We start from the raw sequence: 20878 nt of genomic DNA, 5'->3' as shown, positions 1-20878 counted from the left end.
CCACTTTGAAAACTGCTTGTTACGGAGTATAGTTGATAGGTAATTGACTAGCTGGGCTGTTCCCCTACCTTATAACATGCAGGGCTACTGATTAGTTTACACTTTGAAAACTGCTTGTTACGGAGTATAGTTGATAGGTAATCGACTAGCTGGGCTGTTCCCCTACCTTTTAACATGCAGGGCTACTGATTAGTTTACACTTTGAAAACTGCTTATTACGGGGTCTAGTTGATAGGTAATTGACTAGCTGGGCTGTTCCCCGGACTACGTGTGTAGGGACTTGTACAATGCTTGAACAAGGCTATTGAAAGGGATGATGTTACGGAGTCTAGTTGATAGGTAATTGACTAGCTGGGCTGTTCCCCTACCTTATAACATGCAGGGCTACTGATTAGTTTCCACTTTGAAAACTGCCTGTTACCGGGTCTAATTGATAGGTAATTGACTAGCTGGGCTTTTCCCCGGACTCTGTGTGTAGGGACTTGTACAATGCTTTAACAAGGCTATTGAACTTGACATTTGTGTCTGTCTGTATTCTTGGTATCTTCCACTAGATGGCAGTAAACACCTGCTGTAACTAGACTTTACAACAAGGGACCGTGTTTACATGCACACCAATATACCGTTATTATTCGGTAAACTCTGATGTATTCAAGTATTGTGTGTTTGAGTTGATGCATGTACACATCTTATCCCATGTTCTGTTGTTTCTGCTGTCTACTCAGGCTGTTTCATATATTATATGTGTTGTGTGATGATGTTCTCATCTGATTGTCAGAAATCACTTCAAAAAGTAGGCTACTTGTGCAGTTTTATCCACTGTAATAAAGTATTTAACTGATTCTCTGTACTGGTCCATATAGCCTGGCTACAATTTAGATACATTTATGCTTATAATTTTAGACATTTGGTAGGTCATTTGTTTGTCAATTATAGTTTGATACATGCAGCTTCTCTTCTGTCATAAATTGTTGCACCAGAAGACTAAATAAAGTAGTTCTCTCCAGAAAAATGTTTTACATTGATAGACTAAATAAAGTAGTTCCCTCCAGAATAATGTTTTACATTGATAGACTAAATAAAGTAGTTCCCTCCAGAATAATGTTTTACATTGATAGACTAAATAAAGTAGTTCTCTCCAGAATAATGTTTTACATTGATAGACTAAATAAAGTAGTTCTCCCCAGAATAATGTTTTACATTGATAGAATGAATGCATTAGTAATGTAGTTAACGCTGGTAAAGTTGACCGTTTAGTTTAGGGACCGGGGAGAAAACACAATAACTCCAGAACAGTGGAAAGATTGTTCCTGTGCAAAATGTCCAAATGTCATCAGTCTGAAGGGTTTAGTTTAGGGACCGGGGAGAAAACACAATAACTCCAGAACAGTGGAAAGATTGTTCCTGTGCAAAATGTCCAAATGTCATCAGTCTGAACGGTTTTAAGGAAATTAAAAGCTGAGAAAACGATGAAACACGTTTCTGATCAGGTTGAAAATACTGTCTGCTTGCATCATTGTGTCAGAGATAACACCTTACACTCTCATCACATTATCTCTAGAGATACTGTCTGCTTGCATCATAGTGTCAGAGATAACACCTTACACTCTCATTCACATTATCTCAAGAGATACTGTCTGCTTGCATCATAGTGTCAGAGATAACACCTTACACTCTCATTCACATTATCTCAAGAAATACTGTCTGCTTGCATCATAGTGTCAGAGATAACACCTTACACTCTCATTCACATTATCTCAAGAGATACTGTCTGCTTGCATCATATTGTCAGAGATAACACCTTACACTCTCATTTTGGTTTGGTCAGTTTGGTTTCTTGGTCCTGGTGACTCTGGGGCCCTTAATAATAAAGGCAGTGTCTCAGTGCTGATCTAGGATCAGGTCCCCCTCTCCATGTAATCTCATTCATTATAATCTAGGATCAGGTCTCCCTCTCCTTGTAATCTTATTCATTATGATCTAGGATCAGGTCACCCTCTCCATGTAATCTGATTCATTATAATCTAGGATCAGGTCCCCTACTCAATGTAAACTGATTCAATATGATCTAGGATCAGGTCCCCCCTCTCCATGTAATCTGGTTCATTATGATCTAGGATCAGGTCCCCCTGTCCACGTAATCTTATTCATTATGATCTAGGATCAGGTCACCCTCTGCATGTAATCTTATTCATTATGATCTAGAATCAGGTCACCCTCTGCATGTAATCTGATTCCTTATGACCTAGGATCAGGTCCCCCTTTTCATGTAATCTTATTCATTATGATCTAGGATCAGGTCCCCCTCTCCATGTAAACTTATTCATTATGATCTCGGATCAGGTCCCCCTCTTCATGTAATCTGATTCAATATGATCTAGGATCAGGTCCCCCCTCTCCATGTAATCAGGTTCATTATGATCTAGGATCAGGTCCCCCTCTCCATGTAATCAGAGTCATTTTGATCTATGATCAGGTCCCCCTGTCCATGTAATCTGATTCATCAGGATATAGGATCAGGTCCCCCTGTCTATGTAATCTGATTCATTATGATCTATGATCAGGTCCCCCCTCTCCATGTAATCTGATTCATAATGATCTAGGATCAGGTCCCCCTCTCCTTGTAATCTGATTCATTATGATCTAGGATCATGTCCCCTACTCCATGTAAACTGATTCAATATGATCTAGGATCAGGTCCCCCCTCTCCATGTAATCTGGTTCATTGTGATCTAGGATCAGGTCCCCACTCCATGTAAACTGATTCATTGTGATCTAGGATCAGGTCCCCCCTCTCCATGTAATCTGGTTCATTATGATCTAGGATCAGGTCTCCCTTTCCATGTAATCTGATTCATTGTGATCTAGGATCAGGTCCCACTGTCCATGTAATGTTATTCATTATGATCTAGGATCAGGTCACCCTCTGCATGTAATCTGATTCCTTATGACCTAGGATCAGGTCTCCCTCTTCATGTAATCTTATTCATTATGATCTAGGATAAGGTCCCCCCTCTCCATGTAATCTGGTTCATTATGATCTAGGATCAGGTCCCCCTCTCCATGTAATCAGATTCATTTTGATCTATGATCAGGTCCCCCTGTCCATGTAATCTTATTCATTATGATCAGGTCCCCCCTCTCCATGTAATGTTATTCATTATGATCTAGGATCAGGTCAACCTCTGCATGTAATCTGATTCCTTATGACCTAGGATCAGGTCCCCCTCTCCATGTAATCTTATTCATTATGATCTAGGATCAGGTCCCCCTCTCCATGTAATCTCATTCATTATGATCTAGGATCAGGTCCCCCTCTCCTTGTAATCTGATTCATTATGATCTAGGATCAGGTCCCCCACTCCATGTAAACTGATTCATGATGATCTAGGATCAGGTTCCCTTGTCCATGTAATCTGATTAATTATGATCAGGTCCCCCCTCTCCATGTAATCTGCTTCATAATGATCTAGGATCAGGTTCCCCTCTCCTTGTAATCTGATTCATTATAATCTAGGATCAGGTCCCCCACTCCATGTAAACTGATTCAATATGATCTAGGATCAGGTCCCCCCTCTCCATGTAATCTGGTTCATTATATTCTAGGATCAGGTCCCCACTCCATGTAAACTGATTCAATATGATCTGGGACCAGGTCTCCCTCTCCATGTATTCTGATTCATAATGATCTAGGATCAGGATCCCCTCTCCATGTAATCTGATTCATTATAATCTAGGATCAGGTCCCCCACTCCATGTAAACTGATTCTGTATGATATAGGATCAGGTCACCCCTATCCATGTAATCTGGTTCATTATAATCCTAGATCAGGTCCCCACTCAATGTAAACTGATTCATTATGATCTAGGATCAGGTCCCCCCTCTCCATGTAATCTGGTTCATTATGATCTAGGATCAGGTACCCCTCTCAATGTAATCTGATTCATTTTGATCTAGGACCAGGTCCCCCTGTCCATGTAATCTGATTCATTATGATCAGGTCCCCCCTCTCCATGTAATGTTATTCATTATGATCTAGGATCAGGTCACCCTCTCCATGTAATCTGATTCTTTATGATCTATGATCAGGTCCCCCTCTCCATGTAATCTTATTCATTATGATCTAGGATCAGGTCGCCCTCTCCATGTAATCTGATTCATAATGATCTAGGATCAGGTCCCCCTGTCCATGTAATCTTATTCATTATGATCTAGGATCAGGTCACCCTCTCCATGTAATCTTATTCATTATGATCTAGGATCAGGTCCCCCTCTCCTTGTAATCTGATTCATTATGATCTCGGATCAGGTCCCCCACTCCATGTAAACTGATTCAATATGATCTAGGATCAGGCCCCCCTCTCCATGTAATCTGGTTCATTATGATCTAGGATCAGGCCCCCCTCTCCATGTAATCTGATTCATTTTGATCTAAGATCAGGTCCCCCTCTCCATGTAAACTGATTCTGTATGATATAGGATCAGGTCACCCCTATCCATGTAATCTGGTTCATTATAATCCTAGATCAGGTCCCCACTCAATGTAAACTGATTCATTATGATCTAGGATCAGGTCCCCCCTCTCCATGTAATCTGGTTCATTATGATCTAGGATCAGGTACCCCTCTCCATGTAATCTGATTCATTTTGATCTAGGACCAGGTCCCCCTGTCCATGTAATCTGATTCATTATGATCAGGTCCCCCCTCTCCATGTAATGTTATTCATTATGATCTAGGATCAGGTCACCCTCTCCATGTAATCTGATTCTTTATGATCTATGATCAGGTCCCCCTCTCCATGTAATCTTATTCATTATGATCTAGGATCAGGTCGCCCTCTCCATGTAATCTGATTCATAATGATCTAGGATCAGGTCCCCCTGTCCATGTAATCTTATTCATTATGATCTAGGATCAGGTCACCCTCTCCATGTAATCTTATTCATTATGATCTAGGATCAGGTCCCCCTCTCCTTGTAATCTGATTCATTATGATCTCGGATCAGGTCCCCCACTCCATGTAAACTGATTCAATATGATCTAGGATCAGGCCCCCCTCTCCATGTAATCTGGTTCATTATGATCTAGGATCAGGCCCCCCTCTCCATGTAATCTGATTCATTTTGATCTAAGATCAGGTCCCCCTCTCCATGTAATCTGATTCATTATGATCAGGTCCCCCCTCTCCATGTAATGTTATTCATTATGATCTAGCATCAGGTCACCCTCTGCATGTAATCTGATTCCTTATGACCTAGGATCAGGTACCTCCGCCATGTAATCTGATTCATTATGATCTAGGATCAGGTCCCCCTCTCCATGTAATCTGGTTCATTATGATCTAGGATCAGGTCCCCCTCTCCATGTAAACTGATTCAATATGATCTAGGATCAGGTCCCCCTCTCCATGTAATCTGGTTCATTATGATCTAGGATCAGGTCCCCCACTCCATGTAAACTGATTCTATATGATCTAGGATCAGGTCACCCCTCTCCATGTAATCTGGTTCATTATAATCTAGGATCAGGTCCCCACTCAATGTAAACTGATTCATTATGATCTAGGATTAGGTCCCCCCTCTCCATGTAATCTGGTTCATTATGATCTAGGATCAGGTACCCCTCTCCATGTAATCTGATTCATTTTGATCTAGGACCAGGTCCCCCTGTCCATATAATCTGATTAATTATGATCAGGTCCCCCCTCTCCATGTAATGTTATTCATTATGATCTAGGATCAGGTCACCCTCTCCATGTAATCTGATTCATTATGATCTAGGATCAGGTCGTCCTCTCCATGTTATCTGATTCATAATGATCTAGGATCAGGTCCCCCTCTCCTTGTAATGATTCATTATGATCTAGGATCAGGTCCCCCTGTCCATGTAATCTTATTCATTATGATCTAGGATCAGGTCCCCCTCTCCATGTAATCTGATTCAATATGTTCTAGGATCAGGTCTCCCTTTCCATGTAATCTGATTCATAATGATCTAGGATCAGGTCCCCCTCTCCTTGTAATCTTATTCATTATCTCAGGTTCCCCCTCTCCATGTAATGTTATTCATTATGATCTAGCATCAGGTCACCCTCTGCATGTAATCTGATTCCATATGACCTAGGATCAGGTCCCCCTCTCCATGTAAACTGATTCAATATGATCTAGGATCAGGTCCCCCCTCTCCATGTAATCTGGTTCATTATAATCTAGGATCAGGTCCCCCACTCCATGTAAACTGATTCAATATGATCTAGGATCAGGTCCCCCCTCTCCATGTAATCTTATTCATTATGATCTAGGATCAGTTCACCCTCTCAATGTAATCTGATTCATTATGATCTAGGATCAGGTCCCCTTCTGCATGTAATCTGATTCAATAGGATCTAGGATCAGGTATCCCTCTCCATGTAATCTGATTTATAATGATCTAGGATCAGGTCCCCCTCTCCATGTAATCTGATTCATTATGATCAGGTCCCCCCTCTTCATGTAATGTTATTCATTATGATCTAGGATCAGGTCACCCTCTTCATGTAATCTGATTCCTTATGATCTAGGATCAGGGTCCCCCTCTCCATGTAATCTTATTCATTATGATCTAGGATCAGGTCCCCCTCTCCATGTAATTTTATTCATTATGATCTAGGATCATGTCTCCCTCTCCATGTAATCTGATTCAATATGATCTAGGATCAGGTGCCCCTCTCCTTGTAATCTGATTCATTATGATCAGGTCCCCCCTCTCCATGTAATCTGATTCATAATGATCTAGGATCAGGTTCCCCTCTCCTTGTAATCTGATTCATTATAATCTAGGATCAGGTCCCCCACTCCATGTAAACTGATTCAATATGATCTAGGATCAGGTCCCCCCTCTCCATGTAATCTGGTTCATTATAATCTAGGATCAGGTCCCCACTCCATGTAAACTGATTCATTATGATCTGGGATCAGGTCCCCCTCTCCATGTAATCTGATTCATAATGATCTAGGATCAGGTTCCCCTCTCCTTGTAATCTGATTCATTATAATCTAGGATCAGTCCCCCACTCCATGTAAACTGATTCAATATGATCTAGGATCAGGTCCCCCCTCTCCATGTACTCTGGTTCATTATAATCTCGGATCAGGTCCCCACTCCATGTAAACTGATTCATTATGATCTAGGATCAGGTCCCCCCTCTCCATGTAATGTTATACATTATGATCTAGGATCAGGTACCCCTCTCCATGTAATCTGATTAATTTTGATCTAGGATCAGGTCCCCCTCTCCATGTAATCTTATTCATTATGATCTAGGATCAGGTCCCCCACTCCATGTAAACTGATTCAATATGATCTAGGATCAGGTCCCCCCTCTCCATGTAATCTGGTTCATTATAATCTAGGATCAGGTCCCCACTCCATGTAAACTGATTCATTATGATCTGGGATCAGGTCCCCCTCTCCATGTAATCTGATTCATAATGATCTAGGATCAGGTTCCCCTCTCCTTGTAATCTGATTCATTATAATCTAGGATCAGGTCCCCCACTCCATGTAAACTGATTCAATATGATCTAGGATCAGGTCCCCCCTCTCCATGTACTCTGGTTCATTATAATCTCGGATCAGGTCCCCACTCCATGTAAACTGATTCATTATGATCTAGGATCAGGTCCCCCCTCTCCATGTAATGTTATACATTATGATCTAGGATCAGGTACCCCTCTCCATGTAATCTGATTCATTTTGATCTAGGATCAGGTCCCCCTCTCCATGTAATCTTATTCATTATGATCTAGGATCAGGTCCCCCTCTCCATGTAATCGTATTCGTTATGATCTAGGATCAGGTCTCCCTCTCCATGTAATCTTATTCATAATGATCTCGGATCAGGTCCCCATCTCCATGTAATCTGATTCATTATGATCTAGGATCAGGTCCCCCACTCCAAGAAAACTGATTCATTATGATCTAGTATCAGGTTCCCCTCTCCATGTAATCTGATTCATTATAATCTAGGATCAGGTCCCCACTCCATGTAAACTGATTCATTATGATCTAGGATCAGGTCCCCCCTCTCCATGTAATCTGGTTCATAATGATCTAGGATCAGGTCCCCCTCTCCTTGTAATGATTCATTATGATCTAGGATCAGGTCCCCCTGTCCATGTAATCTTATTCATTATGATCTAGGATCAGGTCCCCCCTCTCCATGTAATCTGGTTCATTATCATCTAGGATCAGGTCCCCCACTCCATGTAAACTGATTCAATATGATCTAGGATCAGGTCCCCCCTCTCCATGTAATCTTATTCATTATGATCTAGGATCAGTTCACCCTCTCAATGTAATCTGATTCATTATGATCTAGGATCAGGTCCCCTTCTGCATGTAATCTGATTCAATAGGATCTAGGATCAGGTATCCCTCTCCATGTAATCTGATTTATAATGATCTAGGATCAGGTCCCCCTCTCCATGTAATCTGATTCATTATGATCAGGTCCCCCCTCTTCATGTAATGTTATTCATTATGATCTAGGATCAGGTCACCCTCTTCATGTAATCTGATTCCTTATGATCTAGGATCAGGGTCCCCCTCTCCATGTAATCTTATTCATTATGATCTAGGATCAGGTCCCCCTCTCCATGTAATTTTATTCATTATGATCTAGGATCATGTCTCCCTCTCCATGTAATCTGATTCAATATGATCTAGGATCAGGTCTCCCTTTCCATTTAATCTGGTTCATTATAATCTAGGATCAGGTGCCCCTCTCCTTGTAATCTGATTCATTATGATCAGGTCCCCCCTCTCCATGCAATCTGATTCATAATGATCTAGGATCAGGTTCCCCTCTCCTTGTAATCTGATTCATTATAATCTAGGATCAGGTCCCCCACTCCATGTAAACTGATTCAATATGATCTAGGATCAGGTCCCCCCTCTCCATGTAATCTGGTTCATTATAATCTAGGATCAGGTCCCCACTCCATGTAAACTGATTCATTATGATCTGGGATCAGGTCTCCCTCTCCATGTAATCTGATTCATAATGATCTAGGATCAGGTTCCCCTCTCCTTGTAATCTGATTCATTATAATCTAGGATCAGGTCCCCCACTCCATGTAAACTGATTCAATATGATCTAGGATCAGGTCCCCCCTCTCCATGTACTCTGGTTCATTATAATCTCGGATCAGGTCCCCACTCCATGTAAACTGATTCATTATGATCTAGGATCAGGTCCCCCCTCTCCATGTAATGTTATACATTATGATCTAGGATCAGGTACCCCTCTCCATGTAATCTGATTCATTTTGATCTAGGATCAGGTCCCCCTCTCCATGTAATCTTATTCATTATGATCTAGGATCAGGTCCCCCTCTCCATGTAATCGTATTCATTATGATCAAGGATCAGGTCTCCCTCTCCATGTAATCTTATTCATAATGATCTCGGATCAGGTCCCCCTCTCCATGTAATCTGATTCATTATGATCTAGGATCAGGTCCCCCACTCCAAGAAAACTGATTCATTATGATCTAGTATCAGGTTCCCCTCTCCATGTAATCTGATTCATTATAATCTAGGATCAGGTCCCCACTCCATGTAAACTGATTCATTATGATCTAGGATCAGGTCCCCCCTCTCCATGTAATCTGGTTCATAATGATCTAGGATCAGGTCCCCCTCTCCTTGTAATGATTCATTATGATCTAGGATCAGGTCCCCCTGTCCATGTAATCTTATTCATTATGATCTAGGATCAGGTCCCACCTCTCCATGCAATCTGGTTCATTATGATCTAGGATCAGGTCCCCACTCCATGTAAACTGATTCATTATGATCTGGGATCAGGTCTCCCTCTCCATGTAATCTGATTCATAATGATCTAGGATCAGGTTCCCCTCTCCTTGTAATCTGATTCATTATAATCTAGGATCAGGTCCCCCACTCCATGTAAACTGATTCAATATGATCTAGGATCAGGTCCACCCTCTCCATGTAATCTGGTTCATTATAATCTATGATCAGGTCCCCCTGTCCATGTAATCTGATTCATTATGATCAGGTCCCCCCTCTCCATGTAATGTTATTCATTATGATCGAGGATCAGGTCAACCTCTGCATGTAATCTGATTCCTTATGACCTAGGATCAGGTCCCCCTCTCCATGTAATCTTATTTATTATGATCTAGGATCAGGTCGCCCTCTCCATGTAATCTGATTCATAATGATCTAGGATCAGGTCCTCCCTCTCCATGTAATCTGATTTATAATGATCTAGGATCAGGTCCCCCTCTCCATGTAATCTGATTCATTATGATCAGGTCCCCCCTCTTCATGTAATGTTATTCATTATGATCTAGGATCAGGTCACCCTCTTCATGTAATCTGATTCCTTATGATCTAGGATCAGGGTCCCCCTCTCCATGTAATCTTATTCATTATGATCTAGGATCAGGTCCCCCTCTCCATGTAATTTTATTCATTATGATCTAGGATCATGTCTCCCTCTCCATGTAATCTGATTCAATATGATCTAGGATCAGGTGCCCCTCTCCTTGTAATCTGATTCATTATGATCAGGTCCCCCCTCTCCATGTAATCTGATTCATAATGATCTAGGATCAGGTTCCCCTCTCCTTGTAATCTGATTCATTATAATCTAGGATCAGGTCCCCCACTCCATGTAAACTGATTCAATATGATCTAGGATCAGGTCCCCCCTCTCCATGTAATCTGGTTCATTATAATCTAGGATCAGGTCCCCACTCCATGTAAACTGATTCATTATGATCTGGGATCAGGTCCCCCTCTCCATGTAATCTGATTCATAATGATCTAGGATCAGGTTCCCCTCTCCTTGTAATCTGATTCATTATAATCTAGGATCAGTCCCCCACTCCATGTAAACTGATTCAATATGATCTAGGATCAGGTCCCCCCTCTCCATGTACTCTGGTTCATTATAATCTCGGATCAGGTCCCCACTCCATGTAAACTGATTCATTATGATCTAGGATCAGGTCCCCCCTCTCCATGTAATGTTATACATTATGATCTAGGATCAGGTACCCCTCTCCATGTAATCTGATTAATTTTGATCTAGGATCAGGTCCCCCTCTCCATGTAATCTTATTCATTATGATCTAGGATCAGGTCCCCCACTCCATGTAAACTGATTCAATATGATCTAGGATCAGGTCCCCCCTCTCCATGTAATCTGGTTCATTATAATCTAGGATCAGGTCCCCACTCCATGTAAACTGATTCATTATGATCTGGGATCAGGTCCCCCTCTCCATGTAATCTGATTCATAATGATCTAGGATCAGGTTCCCCTCTCCTTGTAATCTGATTCATTATAATCTAGGATCAGGTCCCCCACTCCATGTAAACTGATTCAATATGATCTAGGATCAGGTCCCCCCTCTCCATGTACTCTGGTTCATTATAATCTCGGATCAGGTCCCCACTCCATGTAAACTGATTCATTATGATCTAGGATCAGGTCCCCCCTCTCCATGTAATGTTATACATTATGATCTAGGATCAGGTACCCCTCTCCATGTAATCTGATTCATTTTGATCTAGGATCAGGTCCCCCTCTCCATGTAATCTTATTCATTATGATCTAGGATCAGGTCCCCCTCTCCATGTAATCGTATTCGTTATGATCTAGGATCAGGTCTCCCTCTCCATGTAATCTTATTCATAATGATCTCGGATCAGGTCCCCATCTCCATGTAATCTGATTCATTATGATCTAGGATCAGGTCCCCCACTCCAAGAAAACTGATTCATTATGATCTAGTATCAGGTTCCCCTCTCCATGTAATCTGATTCATTATAATCTAGGATCAGGTCCCCACTCCATGTAAACTGATTCATTATGATCTAGGATCAGGTCCCCCCTCTCCATGTAATCTGGTTCATAATGATCTAGGATCAGGTCCCCCTCTCCTTGTAATGATTCATTATGATCTAGGATCAGGTCCCCCTGTCCATGTAATCTTATTCATTATGATCTAGGATCAGGTCCCCCCTCTCCATGTAATCTGGTTCATTATCATCTAGGATCAGGTCCCCCACTCCATGTAAACTGATTCAATATGATCTAGGATCAGGTCCCCCCTCTCCATGTAATCTTATTCATTATGATCTAGGATCAGTTCACCCTCTCAATGTAATCTGATTCATTATGATCTAGGATCAGGTCCCCTTCTGCATGTAATCTGATTCAATAGGATCTAGGATCAGGTATCCCTCTCCATGTAATCTGATTTATAATGATCTAGGATCAGGTCCCCCTCTCCATGTAATCTGATTCATTATGATCAGGTCCCCCCTCTTCATGTAATGTTATTCATTATGATCTAGGATCAGGTCACCCTCTTCATGTAATCTGATTCCTTATGATCTAGGATCAGGGTCCCCCTCTCCATGTAATCTTATTCATTATGATCTAGGATCAGGTCCCCCTCTCCATGTAATTTTATTCATTATGATCTAGGATCATGTCTCCCTCTCCATGTAATCTGATTCAATATGATCTAGGATCAGGTCTCCCTTTCCATTTAATCTGGTTCATTATAATCTAGGATCAGGTGCCCCTCTCCTTGTAATCTGATTCATTATGATCAGGTCCCCCCTCTCCATGCAATCTGATTCATAATGATCTAGGATCAGGTTCCCCTCTCCTTGTAATCTGATTCATTATAATCTAGGATCAGGTCCCCCACTCCATGTAAACTGATTCAATATGATCTAGGATCAGGTCCCCCCTCTCCATGTAATCTGGTTCATTATAATCTAGGATCAGGTCCCCACTCCATGTAAACTGATTCATTATGATCTGGGATCAGGTCTCCCTCTCCATGTAATCTGATTCATAATGATCTAGGATCAGGTTCCCCTCTCCTTGTAATCTGATTCATTATAATCTAGGATCAGGTCCCCCACTCCATGTAAACTGATTCAATATGATCTAGGATCAGGTCCCCCCTCTCCATGTACTCTGGTTCATTATAATCTCGGATCAGGTCCCCACTCCATGTAAACTGATTCATTATGATCTAGGATCAGGTCCCCCCTCTCCATGTAATGTTATACATTATGATCTAGGATCAGGTACCCCTCTCCATGTAATCTGATTCATTTTGATCTAGGATCAGGTCCCCCTCTCCATGTAATCTTATTCATTATGATCTAGGATCAGGTCCCCCTCTCCATGTAATCGTATTCATTATGATCAAGGATCAGGTCTCCCTCTCCATGTAATCTTATTCATAATGATCTCGGATCAGGTCCCCCTCTCCATGTAATCTGATTCATTATGATCTAGGATCAGGTCCCCCACTCCAAGAAAACTGATTCATTATGATCTAGTATCAGGTTCCCCTCTCCATGTAATCTGATTCATTATAATCTAGGATCAGGTCCCCACTCCATGTAAACTGATTCATTATGATCTAGGATCAGGTCCCCCCTCTCCATGTAATCTGGTTCATAATGATCTAGGATCAGGTCCCCCTCTCCTTGTAATGATTCATTATGATCTAGGATCAGGTCCCCCTGTCCATGTAATCTTATTCATTATGATCTAGGATCAGGTCCCACCTCTCCATGCAATCTGGTTCATTATGATCTAGGATCAGGTCCCCACTCCATGTAAACTGATTCATTATGATCTGGGATCAGGTCTCCCTCTCCATGTAATCTGATTCATAATGATCTAGGATCAGGTTCCCCTCTCCTTGTAATCTGATTCATTATAATCTAGGATCAGGTCCCCCACTCCATGTAAACTGATTCAATATGATCTAGGATCAGGTCCACCCTCTCCATGTAATCTGGTTCATTATAATCTATGATCAGGTCCCCCTGTCCATGTAATCTGATTCATTATGATCAGGTCCCCCCTCTCCATGTAATGTTATTCATTATGATCGAGGATCAGGTCAACCTCTGCATGTAATCTGATTCCTTATGACCTAGGATCAGGTCCCCCTCTCCATGTAATCTTATTTATTATGATCTAGGATCAGGTCGCCCTCTCCATGTAATCTGATTCATAATGATCTAGGATCAGGTCCCCCCTCTCCATGTAATGTTATTTATTATGATCTAGGATCAGGTCTCCCTTTCCATTTAATCTGGTTCATTATAATCTAGGATCAGGTGCCCCTCTCCTTGTAATCTGATTCATTATGATCAGGTCCCCCCTCTCCATGTAATCTGATTCATAATGATCTAGGATCAGGTTCCCCTCTCCTTGTAATCTGATTCATTATAATCTAGGATCAGGTCCCCCACTCCATGTAAACTGATTCAATATGATCTAGGATCAGGTCCCCCCTCTCCATGTAATCTGGTTCATTATAATCTAGGATCAGGTCCCCACTCCATGTAAACTGATTCATTATGATCTGGGATCAGGTCTCCCTCTCCATGTAATCTGATTCATAATGATCTAGGATCAGGTTCCCCTCTCCTTGTAATCTGATTCATTATAATCTAGGATCAGGTCCCCCACTCCATGTAAACTGATTCAATATGATCTAGGATCAGGTCCCCCCTCTCCATGTACTCTGGTTCATTATAATCTCGGATCAGGTCCCCACTCCATGTAAACTGATTCATTATGATCTAGGATCAGGTCCCCCCTCTCCATGTAATGTTATACATTATGATCTAGGATCAGGTACCCCTCTCCATGTAATCTGATTCATTTTGATCTAGGATCAGGTCCCCCTCTCCATGTAATCTTATTCATTATGATCTAGGATCAGGTCCCCCTCTCCATGTAATCGTATTCATTATGATCAAGGATCAGGTCTCCCTCTCCATGTAATCTTATTCATAATGATCTCGGATCAGGTCCCCCTCTCCATGTAATCTGATTCATTATGATCTAGGATCAGGTCCCCCACTCCAAGAAAACTGATTCATTATGATCTAGTATCAGGTTCCCCTCTCCATGTAATCTGATTCATTATAATCTAGGATCAGGTCCCCACTCCATGTAAACTGATTCATTATGATCTAGGATCAGGTCCCCCCTCTCCATGTAATCTGGTTCATAATGATCTAGGATCAGGTCCCCCTCTCCTTGTAATGATTCATTATGATCTAGGATCAGGTCCCCCTGTCCATGTAATCTTATTCATTATGATCTAGGATCAGGTCCCACCTCTCCATGCAATCTGGTTCATTATGATCTAGGATCAGGTCCCCCTCTCCATGTAATCTGATTCATTATGATCTAAGATCAGGTCCCCCTCTCCATGTAAACTGATTCAATATGATCGAGGATCAGGTCCACCCTCTCCATGTAATCTGGTTCATTATAATCTATGATCAGGTCCCCCTGTCCATGTAATCTGATTCATTATGATCAGGTCCGCCCTCTCCATGTAATGTTATTCATTATGATCGAGGATCAGGTCAACCTCTGCATGTAATCTGATTCCTTATGACCTAGGATCAGGTCCCCCTCTCCATGTAATCTTATTTATTATGATCTAGGATCAGGTCGCCCTCTCCATGTAATCTGATTCATAATGATCTAGGATCAGGTCCCCCCTCTCCATGTAATGTTATTTATTATGATCTAGGATCAGGTCACCCTCTTCATGTAATCTTATTCATTATGATCTGGGATCAGGTCCCCCTCTCCATGTATTCTTATTCATTATGATCTAGGATCAGGTCTCCCTCTCCATGTAATCTGATTCAATATGATCTAGGATCAGGTCTCCCTTTCCATGTAACCCGATTTATAATGATCTAGGATCAGGTCCCCCTCTCCTTGTAATCTGATTCATTATGATCTAGGATCAGGTCCCTCCTCTCCATGTAATCTGATTCATTATGATCTAGGATCAGGTCCCCCCTCTCCATGTAATCCGATTCATTATGATCTAGGATCAGGTCCCTTCTCTCCATGTAATCTGATTCATTATGATCTAAAAGGATAAACTGATCCACCTTTAAAAGAGCCTTTGGGGGATTTTTGAGACCAGGTCATCCTCATTTTAAACCCTTAGCCTACAATGGTCACGCCTCCGCTGAGATGTAATGAACATAATAAACAAATCCCCATCAACATCTGTCTGTTTAAGCTGGAGATGTCTGTTTTTTACATGGGCTGTGTCTCAATCCACCTCATCCTCCGATACCGCCCATAATGTAAGCTGAGACTTGTACGAACCCGGTGGTGTTCTCCGTTCTGCTCTAGGAATTACAACAAACTAACAGGGAGTAAAGTTATATTAGGGACACACAGAACATCTTAAATGGAAATATATGAATGAAAAATGAATGAACAAATGAGTGAATGAAAACTTTATTTTTGTGTCAAATCGCCAACTGGCAACCCATCCCTTATGTGGTTAAAAGACACATAAACAAACATTACAATAATTAACCGTGGTAATTAAATGATAATTCCTCTTCAGTGTTCTCTGCATTGCGCATCACATAAATAGCGAAAAAAATTGAAGGGAAAAATCAAAACATAATAGTAAATAAGGTGATCCAAACAATAATTACATCCTTAGAGCAGTAAAATAATATATACACATACATACAGTTGAAGTAGAAAGTTTACATACACCTGAGCCAAATACATTTAAACTCAGTTTTTCACAATCCCTGACATTTAATCCTCGTAAAAAGTCCTCGTAAAAAGGCACCACATGGTAGGAATGACTCAGCAGCACTCTGACACTCGTTTACTGTATTCCAAATCTTCCCTCTACTTTATTCTAGATTATTAACCTTTCAAATACTCACTTTACTTGGGACGCCTCTTGCGTCACTGCAGTACCTGGTTAGAATCCAGGCAGTATGACTGGGAGTCCCATATGGTGGCGCACAATTGGCCCAGCGTCGTCAAGGTTTGGCCGGGGTAGGCCTTCAATGTTAATAAGAATTTGTTCTGACTTACCTAGTTAAATAAAAGTTCAATAAAAATAAAATATCTTCCACTAGATAGCAGTAAACATGTGCTGTAACCTGACTTTACAGCAGAATCATTATGATATAAAAAGCTAAACTGATCCGAGATCACTCACTTTACTTGGAAACTGTGTTGCAGTTCAGAGATTAAACTATGAGCTACTCTGTCATCTCAAAATGGCCCTGTACAGGTACTTTCTGTTTTCAGTTTCAACTGCAGTCAAGGCGTCACCCCTTCATATAACAACAGTAACCAGAGGGTGGGGCTAACAGTCAGTTTCAACTGCAGTCAAGGCGTCACCCCTTCATATAACAACAGTAACCAGAGGGAGGAGCTAACAGTCAGTTTCAACTGCAGTCAAGACGTCTCCCCTTCATATAACAACAGTAACCAGAGGGTGGCGCTAACAGTCAGCTTCATGCGACAGCAGTAAATCATGACATTGTGTCGCATCTTGCTTCAATTTTATTAGTCTTTTTTCAATACATCTCTCTTACATTATTTTTGCTAAACTTATCATTTACTCGAAACCAAGTTTAGTTGTGTTTTTCCCTCCAAAATATGAGTTACTGTAGGACTTTAATAATTGTATAGCAGGCCTACAAACCAAAAAGTTTTTAATTTCAGAATGTTCATTTGTATGCCTCAAATATTAAACTGTCTTAAAATATTTGATGATTAGTTGAATCAGGTGTGTAAGTGCTGGTAAGAACAAAATAATTGAGAAACCCTGAGATAAACATAAAACCATATAATTGAAAAGCTCCTCCACCATCTTTACCAGACGTTTTACTGATAACATGTCGGCCTACTGATTAGTTTCCACTTTGAAAACTGCTGTCTGTCAGCAACTCAGCTCAAGTAACAGTTCTACTAACTAGTAATATCTAATTTCAGGTATTAATTATCTTATTCTGTCCTTTAGAATAGATTATTGTTCAGAAATACTTACTTTATTTGTCAGTCATCTCCATATAGCGTTTTCTACTCTGTCGTCTCAAAATGGATCCGGTACAAAATAACAACTTTACTTTCTGTTTCAATCAGCCGCCTCCCGAGTGGTGCAGAGTCCCGCCTCTTGCGTCACTGCAGTACCTGGTTCGAATCCTGCATGATTGGGAGTCCAATAGGGTGGCGCACAATTGGCCCAGCGTCGTCAAGGTTTGGCCGGGGTAGGTCGTCAATGTTAATAAGAATTTGTTCTGACTTACCTAGTTAAATAAAAGTTCAATAAAAATAAAATATCTTCCACTAGATAGCAGTAAACACCTGCTGTAACCTGACTTTACAGCAGTATCATTATGATATAAAAAGCTAAACTGAACTGAGATCAGCTCTCCTATGAATACTGTCACAGGTTTACAGCAGTATCATTATGATATAAAAAGCTAAACTGATCTGAGATCAGCTCTCCTATGAATACTGTCACAGGTTAACAGCAGTATCATTATGATATAAAAAGCTAAACTGATCTGAGATCAGCTCTCCTATGAATACTGTCACAGGTTTACAGGTTTACAGCAGATCAGCTCTCCTATGAAATACAGGTTTACAGCAGTATCATTATGATATAAAAAGCTAAACTGATCTGTGATCAGCTCTCCTATGAATACTGTCACATGTTTACAGCAGCTGACAGTTGCAACTTCATCGATACTAACTCAAACTGACTTGGTTTAAATAAAGACAATATCTGTAAAGATAAAAAGGTATATACCTTATAAATCATGAGCCTCATCTTGAGGCGTATGTGATTGATGTTATAGACCCCCATCTGAACCGTTTCTTTCCCCATGCTGTGGCCCTCACCAACTGACCATCTGGCCCATAGAGACTAAAGGACTATGCTGTGGCCCTCACCAACTGATCATCTGGCCCATAGAGACTAAAGGACTATGCTGTGACCCTCACCAACTGACCATCTGGCCCATAGAGACTAAAGGACTATGCTGTGGCCCTCACTAACTGACCACCTGGACCATAGAGACTAAAGGACTATGCTGTGACCCTCACCAACTGATCATCTGGCCCATAGAGACTAAAGGACTAGGCACTCTACGCTGCACACCGCATCAACGGGGATGTGGTGGAGGGTAAACGCGCGTGCGCACCTTTTAATTTGTAAAATAATGTTTACTCAACTTTGTATTTAGTTAATTATCGTTTCCCACTTATTATGCGTTTCCAACGTTAAGTCTAAATTCCATCGTGGAAACCGGGTCCAGGTTGGTCAGCAGGATAAAGAATCATATCTCAAGCCTACTCTGTCTGTTGAATGTCTGACTACGACCTAACTTTATAATAGTTATATGTAGCCTAGACTTACCAGAGTCTGCCCGTCTGTCCTTCAAATCAACACATTTATCCTGCTTCTAATGTCGCCGAGAAATGTGCGCTACAGTTTCAACAGTCCTTTTATAAAGGCGTAGACGTAACACACACACACACACAAGGCGTAGACCACACCCTTACTTTCACTTTCATATGAGGAAATCACGTCAATTCTGACGTCACTGGTGTACGGTAAAATAATGATGACAGAACCCTGTGAGATCTACTAACTAGTAATAATATGTCATTCCAGATATTTATTCTCTTACTCTGTCCTTTATTGTTCACAAATACTTTATTTGTACTTCTCTCCATACAGTGTTTTCTGCTCTGTCATCTCACCGTGGATACTGTACAAATAACAATTTTACTTTCTGTTTCAGCTCAGCCGTCTCCCCACCCTGATAATAAAGTGTTTTATTAGTATCTTCCACTAGATGGCAGTAAACATCTGCTGTAACTAGACTTTACAACATTAAGTGTTTGGTTTCTTGGTCTATTGGGAGATGGTTAACTAGTCTGTATATTCTACTGATTCATTTGAATACCAGTCCATACATTGGCTGTAAAAGTTGATAAAAAAAACACAAGCATGTAACTGACTATCCTGACTATCAGTCCAGATTATGGATGCCAGTCCATAACATTGGCTCTAAAAGTGGGTAAAAACAGACATATAACTGTAGTTATGTGGTCTTTACTTGAGTGTGTTTCAGCAGGGTGAGGTCAGAGAGATGCTTCCAAGTCACTATTTTTCTGAACTCATAAAATCCTTTACACAATCTGATGGGATGGATGTTCAACCCCATTAAAATGACCATAAGGTCTATATAGAACCTTTAAGTTAAGACCTCACAGATCAGTTCATGGCAAAGCAGTTCAATGAATGATACTAGTTGATTCTTATAGATTATAACTTCTAAATCATCTTGAGGAGTCACCTGTGACAGTATTCATAAAGAGTAGGAGAGCTGATCTAGGATCAGTTTAGCCTTTTAGATCATAATGAATCAGATGAAATGGAGAGGAGGGACCTGATCCTAGATCATAATGCATCAGATTACATGGAGAGGAGGGACCTGATCCTAGATCATAATGAATCAGATTACATGGAGAGGGGGGACCTGATCCTAGATCATAATGAATCAGATTACATGGAGAGGAGGGACCTGATCCTAGATCATAATGAATCAGCTTACATGGAGAGGGGGACCTGATCCTAGATCATAATGAATCAGATTACATGGAGAGGAGAACCTGATCCTAGATCATAATGAATCAGATTACATGGACAGGGGGACCTGATCCTAGATCATAATGAATCAGACTACATGGACAGGGGGATCTGATCCTAGATCATAATGAATCAGATTACATGGACAGGGGGACCTGATCCTAGATCAGCACTCCTCCTCTGAGACACTTCCCAGAAGTCACCAGGACCAAAAAAAAAAAACACTTACTGTTGTAAAGTCTAGTTACAGCAGGTGTTTACTGCCATCTAGTGGAAGATACCAATAAAACACTTTTTAATCAGGGTGGGGAGGCGGCTGAGTGAAACAGAAAGTAAAGTTGTTAATTTGTACA

The 20878-nt window shown here is 41.1% G+C and overlaps 2 long non-coding RNA genes across 3 annotated transcripts in view; one reads left to right on the top strand and one right to left on the bottom strand.

Annotated features, from left to right (window-relative positions):
• The window catches only part of LOC139569930 (uncharacterized), an 823452-nt gene that overhangs the window by 652593 nt on the left and 149981 nt on the right, over positions 1-20878 (top strand). The window lies entirely within an intron of this gene.
• LOC139570721 (uncharacterized) lies at positions 16330-17906 on the bottom strand. Its single transcript, XR_011674157.1, has 2 exons — positions 16795-17906; positions 16330-16463 (listed from the first exon to the last, which is right to left on the bottom strand). It is a non-coding gene; the product is annotated as an uncharacterized lncRNA (long non-coding RNA).

The sequence above is a fragment of the Salvelinus alpinus genome, chromosome 1, assembly GCF_045679555.1.
Source record: "Salvelinus alpinus chromosome 1, SLU_Salpinus.1, whole genome shotgun sequence".
NCBI classification, from domain to species: domain Eukaryota; kingdom Metazoa; phylum Chordata; class Actinopteri; order Salmoniformes; family Salmonidae; genus Salvelinus; species Salvelinus alpinus.
Note: the sequence above shows the minus strand (reverse complement) of the source record. Positions and strands in the feature narration are given on the sequence as shown.